Source organism: Haemaphysalis longicornis, unplaced genomic scaffold (genome assembly GCF_048455015.1).
Source record: "Haemaphysalis longicornis isolate Haplotype H1 unplaced genomic scaffold, Haemaphysalis longicornis Haplotype H1 scaffold_1, whole genome shotgun sequence".
NCBI classification, from domain to species: domain Eukaryota; kingdom Metazoa; phylum Arthropoda; class Arachnida; order Ixodida; family Ixodidae; genus Haemaphysalis; species Haemaphysalis longicornis.
In genome coordinates, this window is record NW_027526203.1 from 110,373,771 (window position 1) to 110,386,547 (window position 12,777).

General features: G+C 43.1%; 1 long non-coding RNA gene across 1 annotated transcript; it reads right to left on the reverse strand.

Annotated features, from left to right (window-relative positions):
• Nucleotides 1-2,052: 2,052 nt before the first annotated feature.
• Nucleotides 2,053-12,145, reverse strand: LOC144179142 (uncharacterized). Its single transcript, XR_013324161.1, has 3 exons — nucleotides 11,800-12,145; nucleotides 10,102-10,180; nucleotides 2,053-2,478 (listed from the first exon to the last, which is right to left on the reverse strand). It is a non-coding gene; the product is annotated as an uncharacterized LOC144179142 (long non-coding RNA).
• Nucleotides 12,146-12,777: the final 632 nt, after the last annotated feature.

Consider the following 12,777-nt stretch of genomic DNA (forward strand, 5'->3'; position numbering starts at 1 on the left):
TTTTTTGGCGTAGTAATGAAAACTGACTGCCGCTTCCATGCTATGCATTGAACGTTGAGGAACCGAACTACAGCATACCACTCTTGTTTGCGCCTTTCGTGCGCACATACGGCGGGAAAAAGGCAAGAAGCGCGCCCACAGTGTGCATTCTTACGGGCCGCTCAGCGGAGCATCCACACTAGCAGCGCGACGCTGTCGCCACCTACATGTCGAGCTCGCGGCGAATACGGATGTGCCACCTACACTTCATGGTCACCAATATACTGACACCGCGTAAGTTTGAAGAGAGAAGAGAGCTGTTCGTTTTACTGCAATTTGTACAAGAGCAATCTGCGTGATAATTTTTTTTATTGTCAGCATGTTATAAAAATTCAGAAGTAGAAGAATAATAAGGAAAGATAAAGAAATTAAAAAATCTTGCACCTCTCCGTCTAACGAAGACGTTGGTTGAACGCGCAGATTTCTCGTGATGGATTCTTTGGTTAGACAATCCCACACTGTGAGTACATGTTACTCTAAGTCGACGTACGTACTTTTTTCTAGAATACCCACAGCAACTCTCGGGTGTGCACTCCGTACGCCAAGCGCTTTGGTTTGGTGTGTACGGCGCGAATCAGTACCTTCTGCTTGGCGTTAGCTTCGACAATGCCAAAATAGAGCAATCGGATAGACGCCGGCTTCTTAACAAGAAGGGCCCAGGTTCAATTCCGGCCACGGGGCGGGTTTTTTCTTTCACTTCCACGACGATCACTCATCATTATCGTCAGAGCAAGTTGGCTTTCCTGCAAAGCTTATTGGCGTATCAGTGAGGATACCGAAACTTCGCTTTAAAATGATCACCTTATAATCAGAAAATGGTCGCGTCCCGCCCTGCGAAAGTGCATGTCCAGAAAAGCTGTTGTAAACCATTACAAATTGTAATGGAGGAGGGTATGAAATGTTTTCCGTCGCCTCGGCGTGCTTGTCGCTTGCGCTCGGCTAGTGTCTCGGCTAGTGTAGTGGCTACACAAGCACTGGATAATGGTACAGAGCATCGTTACTCTTTTCTCCGGTTGTTCCGTACTGCCGCCATGATCATTGGTCAGTTCGTATTACGTGAAATTCGTTTACAAGTTGAAAATTCATGGGCACCCGCCGCTGTGGCTCAGTGGCTAAGGCGTTGCGCTGCTGAGCACGAGATCGCGAGTTCGATTCCCGGCCGCGGCGGCCGCTTTTCTGATGGAGGCGAAAAGCAAAAACGCCCGTGTGCACGAGATTTCGGCGCACGTTAAAGATCCCCAGGTGGTCAAAATTAATCCGGAGCCCTCCCGTTACGGCGCGCCTCATCGCCTGCGTTGCGTCGGCGCGTTAAACCCTACAATCAATCAATCAAGGTTCATGGGCACCGCCATTTTGTTGTTAGTGCGTTTCAGTCGGTCAACCCTGGTAGGCTTAGCTTGTCCTCCCTGCTCTGCGGCTGCGCGCGACTGACGCCGTTCCGAATGCAAATAAAAGATAACGCGTGTACAGCACTTCAGCGGCAGAAGTGTGTCCAAAGATGCTGTTTTGCTGCATCTTCCGTAGCGTTGTTAACAAATTACCCCCTCTAAGTTAAAGGTGCACGTACCACACTAAGAAAAAAAGGAGTCCCTGTGACCCTCTTTGGGGGGTATTTACTTGCCACAGATTTGACTCTTCATCGACCCCTTTCGCAGAATCACGCTACTCTTATTGAAAGGGGGTCACACGGACCCAGTCACAGTAGTCACAGTAGAATATGGGTGACTACCTCCTTAGAGTCAGCACTGACCTATCTAAAGAAAAAAGAGAGTCACGGGACTCCTGCCTGATGATCATTGCGATCCTGTAACAAGAGTTGTGAGGACGCCCCTTTTTAAAGAGTCCCGTGATGCTTATGGCGACAGAGTCGTGGAAGTGTATGGGTGACCTTCCCAGAGATGGTCAGTAATACTCCTGGTGGAATCATTGCAGTATACGTGCAAGTGCAATTTTAGCCCACATGCATGCAGCTTCATGAGCAGTTTCATACAAGTATAGCAAAGCAAACCAAAAGTATTTGAAAATTATTTTATTAAAGACGAAAGTGATACATTTGAATGAAAAGCCAGCTTAGGGTATCACAGCTGTTTTAAATTACAAAATAACCAGCAAATAGCCTAAAAATACAGATACACTAAGCATGTTTTACTGCTTGCTAAGGCTTGTCACAACGCAGGTTTGCTAGACTAACAGGCATGATATTAAATCACAAAAACAAGTTTTGTGTTAACCAGCTTTGCATACCTGCTGGAGCAAGGTTAAACTGGTGTGGAAATAAATTGCAATAATTTTTAAAGGCTTCTTTCCTTGTTGCTGTTTTTCTAAGGCAGACTTCTTACACAAGTCCATGAAGTCAATCCAGAAATCTTCACAGGCCGTGCACAAGCGTTGCAAGGTGTCCTCGGGTCCTGGCGTCTTGGACCAGGCCCTGTCTCGGACCTGCCAGAAATATCAATGAAAAGAAATTGAACGATAAGACAAAAGAAAAATGAAATTGTAGCCAGCACAGTAAAATCATCAACAACAGGCTAACTGCCCAGTGCCTGACAAAAAAGAGGGCGAGGAGCACACCTCTTGCCATTACATTTCCTTGCTTCGCCATTTGGCTTTTGTTATGAAATGTTTTGTATGAGGGAACATATGTATAATGTATGAAGTTACATATGGACACCCCAGAAATGCAAAGGCTTCAAAAATTATTGCATCCATAAAGAGGATCTGAAAGCTCCAGGGAGGGAGACTAAGAATTTATGAGTGCAAAAGGCTGCTACTCCCCCCTTTTGATGGTATGAAAATATCTATGTAAAGCTTAAAGGCAGCACGAGTAACAAAGCAGTAAGTGAACTGAGACACCTGCTGCAAAAAGGCCATGCTCCACACTGCTAAACACTGGAGGGGTACAAAGTCTAACTCAAACTGTTCAGTAAAAAGCATGAGGCAAGTTGGTACATAGTTCTTAAAAAGTCGAGTCCATAGCACATGACAAAGAAGATGATAGGACAAGCACTTGCTTGCAACTAAGTTTATTGAGTGCATCGTCTAAAATAACACCCTTTAATAGTGGGCCGCACAATGGTAACAAAGGAATCATAGCGAAGTGTCTAAATATTCAAGCTCATTGCAATAAAGGTTCACTTTGCTCCTGTTTTTTATGTAATAAACATCTAAAAGCTCCCAAATCAGTGCTTAGGTTCTTTGCAGAAGTCAAACTTGGCCCAAGAAAGGCTTGTACTTGCATGATTCGCAATGAGTGGGTACATGCAAAAAGCCAAGGGACAAATTGGATACATCGACTTTCCAGATGGGAACGACAAATCATAGATCCCCCCCATTCCCTGGGCAAAAACCGCTGTGTGTGCTGCTTGTTGCACTTTTCTTTTGCTTTTAGGCTTGATAGCAATTTGCCTGAACCTTCTATCTATGCTTCACTGATTAACTTTAACGCTTTTTTAAGTTATTCAATACGCTGACTATATTTTCTACTCTGCATGCAATGTCTGCACCCCGTTTAGTTTTTTCCTTCAACAGTTTTTAGCTTAAGTGAAAGCATGAAGCACTAAATAATGCTTACAGTTGTAGTTATCGAGATCACACTTATTACTGATGGAAAAGAAACCTAAGTTGTCAGTACAAAGGGCACCACTGCCTTGTTACGTGCCTCGGTTTCTTCATGTTTTTAGTGGCCACAAGAAAAAATTTTAAACCACTTGTCTATTTGAATTATTGTCAACGCGTTTAGTTTCCGTACCCTGATTTTTTAACTTCTCCTATAATTAAATTTGCCACAAAACTTGTTCCAAAGTTTCCAATTCCCTGGATGGGCTTTCCTGCACGAGTTGTGAGCGACGCAGTAAAGCTGACACTACAGCCTTGATGGGACATGCCACAATAATTAGTTTCCCTATCCAAATTTATTGACTTTGGATGTCCAACTTTTTGTTCTCGAACTTCTCATGTACTAGAGGGGCTTCTCTGCACAAATTCAGAGTGATGCAGTAAAGCTGACACCAGCGTTGATTTCAACTCGTTTGTTACCGCAGAAAATTGACCAGTTTTTAGGGCTCTAAGAAAACATTTCTTTTTGCTAAATGTGTTGGTTAGGCACATAGTGCAGTGGCAAAAATGCGGATGATTCAACGCCCTTGCTAGCACCAGTTGTGTAATGTTTGCATAAATAATGATCGCAAAAAAAAACCCAAATCAAAATTTTGTCACCGTAAAGAAAAATGAAAAAAAAAGTTGTGTATAACAAACCACCAATAGTGGAAAAAATTTAGAATACGCATTTTGAAGGTTTACATTAAAAAATCCTGTCCAAGAAAAAATTCACTAGTGCAAATTAATTTGTCCCCGTGGTGCCCACGTGGTGCTTGCACGCATGGTGCCCGCGTCTCGTGGTGAAGCCGAACATTCATTCCAAAATACACAATTTTGGATGGTTCTCTGAAATGGTTTGATATTATTAGGGGCCCAACTTAGTCCCCACGTGATGTAAAAACATCTTATTAAGGACTACAGCAAGCACCAGATTCATGGCAAGCAAGAGATGCCAAAAAATTCGCTTGGAATTTAAAACCAATCTCAGTGGTGCATTTTTGTTGACATTCTGATCATCAATTATCTACCAGAACATCCACTTGCGGTTTATTGTCATCTTCTGACTCGCTATGGTAGCCCTGCTTGCAGGAATAACTTGCGATGCACTAGAATTGTGCCCAGCAAGCTTTCGCACGGCGAAAAGAGTGCCACCTAACATTTTCAAAAAGGCACCATATCAAACCTTTTGGAGACTGCCAGAATAGACAGTTGCAGTAAGAAGCAACACTAGACTTCCAAAAATAGCCTCGTACTAACAAAACTGGCCAGTGAACAGCTGGCAGTGTTCAAGGCTGATTGGAAATCTCTACTTGTCTGAACTGATATCCGATGACTTGGTGTTATTTTTTGAGTTTCAGCTGGAGCTGTTATCGCAAAAGTAGGGCATGAGTGAAGCGATATCACAAAAGGCGTTCTTTTTTCGAGGAATAGTAGAGGGCGACGGGGGTGCTATGGCAAATCGGCTTGAAGTTGGGTAACTGCGTAGTAGCACGAAATATTAGGTTTGCAACACACAAACAGAATGAAAACTGCTGGAAAGTGGCTGAAAATGCCAGGACCACTTGATACACATGCGGGGAACCTTCAGAAATAAGCTTTCACAAAATAAAACGACCCTTTCTTTGAACCAAAGCTCAGTAGTGGAAAGCTGGTGTCATTTCCAGGTAATTATCATCTGCCACTGCCACCGGATTGCAAAACTGGCAAAATTTGGTATTTGGCTTGCTGGAAGACTTTTGATCAAGAAAATTCCATGGTAATGCAGCATGACCACGAGTCGCATGCTTTTTTATCAAGCGCAGCAGCAACGCTCCCTTCTGAGAAAACATACACACCACACCTTGCAAAAAACTGCCACATAAAATCGGCAATATAAAGCACCGATCACCGATGATCAATGCTGTATATTCCTGATATCCATGTTGTCATTTCTCTTGCAACTAACGCATCCCACTGGTTAGTCTAGGCACTGCAGTTTCAGAATCAGTTCTAATTTTCCTGCTCTCGCTACACTAAAATTTCTAACGGTGTTTTTGAGGGTTGAGCAGCATGTGTTGTTTCGATAGGTGCCATGGCTGCTGCGCTATACAAAAAAGGATGTCACTTGTGGTTACGCTGCATTAACATTAGATTTTTTGATCAAATGGCTCACAGAAGTCAAGTATCAAGTGATGTCGTCAGCTTTGCAATCCGACTGCGTTTAAAGGTGAGAACTACCAGAAAATGACACCAGGTATGCACTAGTGAGCTTTGGTTTAGAGGACGGGTAGCTTTTTTTCAGTCAAAGTATTCGTGGATGTCTCCGCATGTCTGACAAGTGCACTTAGCATTTTCAGCCCTTTTCCTGTCATTTGTTTCATTTCTGCATTGCGCAATTTATATTTGGCACTACTAGACAGAGAACTTCAACCCGATTTGCCTTAACGCCTTCGTTGCCCACTACTTTTCCTAAAAAAAGCATGCCGTTTGTGATTTCACTTCACCGATGCCTTACTTGTGCAATAAGAGTTCCAGTTGAAAGTCAATTGATAACCTCAGTTAAGGCAAGGAGAGAGTTAAGGACATCAGTTAAGGGGGGACGCGGGTCTTAGAATGGTCCAAAATCGCGAAAATACGCATTTTGGGAAAAACACATTTTTGAAGTCTTTGTACCTTCAAGCACCTACTCTAAAAGTTTCACCGCTGAATTTGATCGGGAATAATCTCAAAAACGACTTTGAAAACGCAGCGGGAGCCGCAAAACGCCAAAAAACGGGCTAAAAAAGCTTGAACTTCGCGCGCGCGCCACACTCGAAGCAGACTGCCGGCGGCGGCCATCTTGGGCTCGCTTTGTAGCTGATTTCTTTGTGCGTATTTTGCGCCAACTCAAAATGGCGTCGCATGAGAAGAACGAGCGGTACCGCCGATTTACCGAAGGTCGTTTCGGAGCCGCTGATTGGCAGGAGCAGGCGCGCTCGAGTCGAGCCCCCCGTTCCGCGTCTCTGATTGGCCGGCGCCGTTGAGCCGCCATTTTTTTTTTCGTTTTGTTTTTGCAGGCGCGCGTTCGGCGCCGCAGTATTTGCAATTCAGGTGTGTTTTCTTTGCCGTTAGTGACTGCAATTCTGTCACAACGTCTTTACGTCTCGTGCCGCAATGCCTGGAGACTTTTACCTCCAGGAACTACGCGCTGCAAGCGTACGGAAACACGATGGAAGACGCCGTAGACGGCGGTGCCGAGATCGCCTGTCACGTACGAATCTGGTCCGAGAAGCGCCGCGTGAAAACGTCCGGATTTAGTTAGCTGTTGTGCTTTGGTCTCATTTGTGAAAAACAAAGTTGGCAGCACAATATGTTTGTGCTTGTCTTTAGTTTGCATAGACATTGAAGGAAGTGCAAAGTAGGAACTACCGTACTTGAAGTTCAGCAAGAAGTGCAGTTTTCCAGCGCTGTTTACAAAAGTTTTTCATTACTTGCATAGAGCCTTCCTGATTATTTTTGTGGTACGGTCGCATATTTGTTTTTTGTTTTTCTTGAGGAACAGAGTGACACGGCGCTTTTTATATTGGGCCATGCTGTAGCAAGAGTTAGAAACTAAAGATGCATTTCTCTCTTATTTTGCGATGTCATGCTCTGCCTGAGTGTTTCACTATCAGGCTTTTGACCTAGGGTGATAAGACTGGTATCATTTAATTATTAGATCTAGCAGGTGATGCTGTTTTTATCACTCTGGTATCTATCGCCAAATTGTCTAGCAGGTGATGCTGTTTTTATCACTCTGGTATCCATCGCCAAATTGAAGTCCACTTGCACCTCTAGTTTATTTTGTGAGGTCACGCTTTTCCTTGCGGGGTGTTTCCTTATCTTACTCTTGAGCCAGGATAACAAGACTGGTATAGTTTCATTTGTATTGAATTGGTCTAGCAGCTGATGCTATTTGCATCACTGAAGCATTGATGACCAAAGTGCATTTCACCTACAGCCTTGCTGTAGGTTTGGGATGCATTGCAGGACAATCTAGTTCTGGGTGGCTGCTGTGCTTCAGTCTCATTGGTACCGCAAAAATAACAACAGCACATGGTAATTGTGCCTTTCTGTATTCTGTAAAGACACAGATGAGGATATAAAGTTTGTGAGGTGTAACAGTAGAAATTTTAATTTTCCTTTGCAATTTGTATGGTATTCGTGTGAATTTACGTCAACCTTTTCAGAGTTATTTTTGTGTTACAGTCACATACTTGGTATGCTTTTCTTCGTGAAGAATAGAGCTACAAAATGATGCTATTTATATTGTTGTAGCTATGCTGTAGCAAAAGTTATCGTGATCTGAATCTTCAAATGCATTTTTCTCGGTTTCTTTTTTTGCAAGACCAAGCTCTGCCTTACGGGGGTTTTTGTAATGTTACTCTTGGGCTAGGATGACAAGACTGGTACCATTGTATTCGTACTGAATTGATCTAGGGGGTGATGCTATTTTTATTGCTCTGTCATTGTTTACCTATTTGCAGAAATTAATAAAAATTAGGCAATTTTATACGAATTGCTGATATCAAATGTTCACCTCTTTCATGCTTTGCAAAAGTCTTCAAAATTAATAAAAATAGCACAGCCCCCCAGAGTAGACCTTTGGCATTATGTCCGTATCAATCATCATTGAGTTTGCTAAAGCGAAATTGCTCTAAACCCCCGTAAGAAATGCCTCAATAAATAAATTTCAAATTGTTGTATTTCTTGAACAAATGAAGCTATGTCAAAACCAATTGCATATTTGAAATCAGTGTAAAAAACTGCTTAAGACTGCCAATTTTCATCTAGCTGGCACTAATAATAAAAAAAATTGTCTAAAGACCCACCTCCCCCCTTAAGGCAAGGAGAGAGAGCTTAAAATTGGCTTCAGTTTTGATTCTGTACGAGGATATTTTCGGAGGTCTAGAGTTGCTCCTCAGTAGAACTACATATTCTGACAGAGTCTGCCACAAGATTGGTATTGTTTGTTTTCTAAAATGTTAGGTGGAGGTGCAATGCAGGAGGCTCATAGAGCTGAACGCCTTTTTCATTTGTCACGCAACAGTTACTCGGGGATAGCTAGCTGGGCACTGTTCCAGTGCATCGCACCTCATTCCTGAAAGCAGGGTTAGAAAAGTGAGCCAGAAGATTATAACAACCAGCAAGTGAAAGCTTCAACAGGTGCATGATAGTAAACTGACAGTGACCGAGTTTTGTTTTCAGCCCCAAGCAGTTTTTGTCCTATCCCGAATTTTTACCTGACCATTAATGCAATGTCAACCATTGACAAGATGTTTCTACATCATGTGGGGACAAATTAGTGCCTCTAATAATGCCAAACCACCCGATTTTTTTCAGTAAACTATCCGAAATTGCATATTTTGAAACAGAGGTAGGGCTTCACTGCAGAACGAGGGCACCACACATGGTAACATGTTTTTCATATCTGACAAATTGTACTGGGCAACTAAACTTTTTTCCAAGATGTGTTTTTTATGTTTGGCAAAAATTATACTCCAAACTTTTTAAACTATTTGCGAACTGATATACACAACTTATCCATATTTGCAACGTTTGGCCAAAAACTGATTTTGTTCATTTGCGAATCTGTTCTTGTTGGAAAGGGCATCGAATAATCTGCATTTTGAGCTGATGCAGAATGTGCCTAATCAATATGTTTACACAAAAATGTTTTGTTAGACCCCAAAAACTGGTAGACTTTCTGCGATAAAAAGAAAGTTACCGCCCTGTCTGTGTGCCATATTCCGAAGTCTATTCTTAGCAGATATCAGCGTCAACGCCAGAAGTAGTGTACTTAGCGAGCATCGCAATGCATACGGCAGCTTCTGGATTTTCGGACCGTCTCGAGCGTTTTGATGTTCGGGACAGGTTTTAGTAGTAGGAAGCATCGTTTCGTTCACAGAAAAAGAATTACCTTTAAACTCTAGCTTTAATCAGCTGTCATGAGACAAATTCAACAAAGCTATTTTTCTTAGAATTTTCTAGTGGCTCGATTTATTCATGCCTACGCTGGCTGAAGTTGTTTAAATTGCAACTGTGTGAGAGCTTTTTATGAGTTGAATATGGGAGCTTTAACCTAATTGCTTGTAGCATTAGCATGACTAGGCCGATCTGGAAGACCATTTCGTAAGAAATGAGCGTTATCACTGCCAAAATAGCTTAAAAATACAAAACCCACCCACACATCGATATTCATTGATGCCAGGGTCCGTATTGGAAATTTAGGAGGTGTGTCACGGTGTCACAGTGGTGGCGTGGTTATCAAACCAGGTAGTTGTTTTGAAGGTTGGTAGCTAGTAGCTCACAATATGCCTTTTTTGTCTGCTTCTTCGGGGTTTTTTTTTCGCAGATTATTCGGAGCGAGATTATAGAGAAATCGATAGATGATTTTTGAAGACTGGGAACGATTCCAAGAAATTTAAGCAATTTCGCTGACACAACCGTTTTTCTAAAAATTCTTACCAGTGCTTCTCTGAAGGCTTCGACACCACTTTCATTCAGCAAAACAGGCCGCAGGACAGTGTATCCAACCCTCTTGCATCTAATGATAAAAAAAATACATATCACTGACATGGAAATTAATAAGACGTGGGGGACCAACAAGAGAGTATAGAGGAGGCCATAAGGAAAAATTTCCACAGGGCTCCAGCTTAACAAATGCAATGTGGTAATTGCTACGTTCCTCATATTTTCACGGTGTATTAACAATTGCTTTATTATCAGGGTCTCTACTTCCGCACTACTTTCATTTAGCAGTATTAAAAGTGGAACTGGATGACAAGTTTGTGAAAAACGCGGAATTGCTGTAAACACACAGATGACAACGTCAGCACTGTTTCTGCAGCAAGCAAGCAATAACACATGCAGTAAAGGGTCCATAAAGACTGAATACAGCTTTGTTTAGTTTGAAAGAACTAGCTTTTCAGTACTCACTCGGCTCCCTTCCAAGCCGGAAATACATTAGTCAGAAATACGCAAGCAACACAGAATATTTTCATATTTCTCACTGAGGCTTTGGCATGAGAGACGCAATATGGGCTAGCACTAAAAAATGTCGACAGACAAGAGTCTTCTGCCGGCCCTGCTACATTAGAGTGGCGCTTCTCCACCACGTCCTCTTAGGTGTTTTCCTAGCATTTTCTGGGCATGTGTTCGCTTCTAAACTTCACTTCACATCAGACTACTGCCCTGGTCAATGAAGGGAGGAAAACTGCTTCTTCCTGTGTTGTGGTCCACAAAAATGATTAAACATATCAGATGTGCAATATACATAGCAAAAGTTGCCGCAAGTGAAGACAGAAGCCGCACCGCACATAGTGAACTCCGTCTGGAACAACTTGTATCTAGCCTGATAATTTTACTTAGATTTTGTTTCGACGGTAGGCCATATTTGGCCCCTCGCACCAATTTGAGCCCTCCGCGAAGGCGTTGTTGCACTGTTCCCTTCAAGTTTCCGTTCTTCTATTGCTCCCTTTGTCAATTTCTGCTCTTAAGGCTGACCAGCCCTCCTTTTCTTGTCCCCCATTTTACCCTCTCCCAGTCTCCTTTGCCTTTGTGCTATCGAGAATAACTGGTTTGCATGTTTTCATTTATGTTGGTTACATTACTCACAAAACCGGAGGGTGGAAAAAAAAACTCTTCCGAACTAGTGTTTGCCGTGCTCGGCATTATTTTAGTGTAATATTGTCTTGAGGAAGCTTTGTCCACTGATCAAATCTGTCTGAATATTCAAATCCTCGTTAGGGTTTCTACAGCTGTTGTATGAAGGTTTCGACGTATTCATAGTATTTCAGGATTCCTTCACCTGCTTTTCTCAACGGAATTGGCGGTGGCCAATTTTTGGGCCAGAACGTTTCGCGTGGAATGACCCATTAGTATTATGAAGCTTTGGTTTTTTTATGTGAAGCCTTTGGTGCGTAAACGAAAAGCACAAAACTGACACAACCTCTCTGGGAATAAAAAAAGAAGTGACACCAAGGTTCAATTTTTAACAATTTTCACAGCATTTTAACATCCAAAGATGCCTTCGTGCAATAACAGTAGCCAACCGTTATTTGGAATTAATTTGAAATCAACAATATTTATGCGATCTCTAGGAGAGCAAATGGTGGTTATGAGCTGAACTGAAAGAACTGAGATAGAGACAAGTGTAATACAAACCTCCAAAAAGGCAAAGTACCCCGTGAGCATGGACATCCACAGGACTTGAGGATTAAGAGCAGCCATACCTGATAGAGCCAAAGGTGAAGGCAAAAAGTAAGGGCAGGAGCAGTTGCAACAAATGACAATTTTACACAGACGTCAACCGCACAAGCAATTCGAAGTCTCAAGGGCCAGTCCAAAGCAGGCACAAGCAAATTTTATATCCCCTGAAACCTACTACAAACCCGCATAACCTCACACAGCCATGTCGATGAAAATCTGCAGCCCTGCAAGATTTTACCTGCTGTTATGACATGTTTCAAATGCTGGGTCTTTCCATGCCAAACAGCCAAGAGTATGGTGCTTGACACTCTAACCTTTCGGGAAAAATAATTTGTTGATACGAAGATTCTCTTGGCCTTGCAGGAGTGTGACACGTTCACACGGAACTCGGGAGAAAGGGAACAGAATGAGTTACAATGGCGAACGGTGAAAGGGAGACTTAGCACCAAACAAGGACACAAGGGTCAATGTGCAGCCCCCGAAATCCAGTTCAAGCGAAGAGAAAAACGGAAATGCTCTCACCAACACGAGAAGCACCATTCAGCGATGTGTGCCACGGGTCATCGTTGGTCCAGGTTGCAGCAGAGCATTGGCCCCCGAATGCATGTACTGCTCGGACAAAGCAGCACAGGCAGCACCCCGCCCTGCGTGGCAGGTGTGGTGATCCATCCTGGGCCGTGGCCACCAACCGCGGCCAGGTGTAGAACCAAGCCCGGTTGTCTGCAAGCCAACTCGCTCGTCTGGAACCTCTGGTACACAGAATCCGCAGGCCCATCTCCAGTCCTTGTTAGCTCACCAGCTTCAGAGTCCTCTGGTTCCGCGATTGGCCTCCACCCGAACCTTGTTCCTTGCTTGAGCACCTCCTCCTTAATTAATGTAGACAAGCTGATGTGTTTATGCCCCTGTAATACAGTACATACGAAATATAACGAG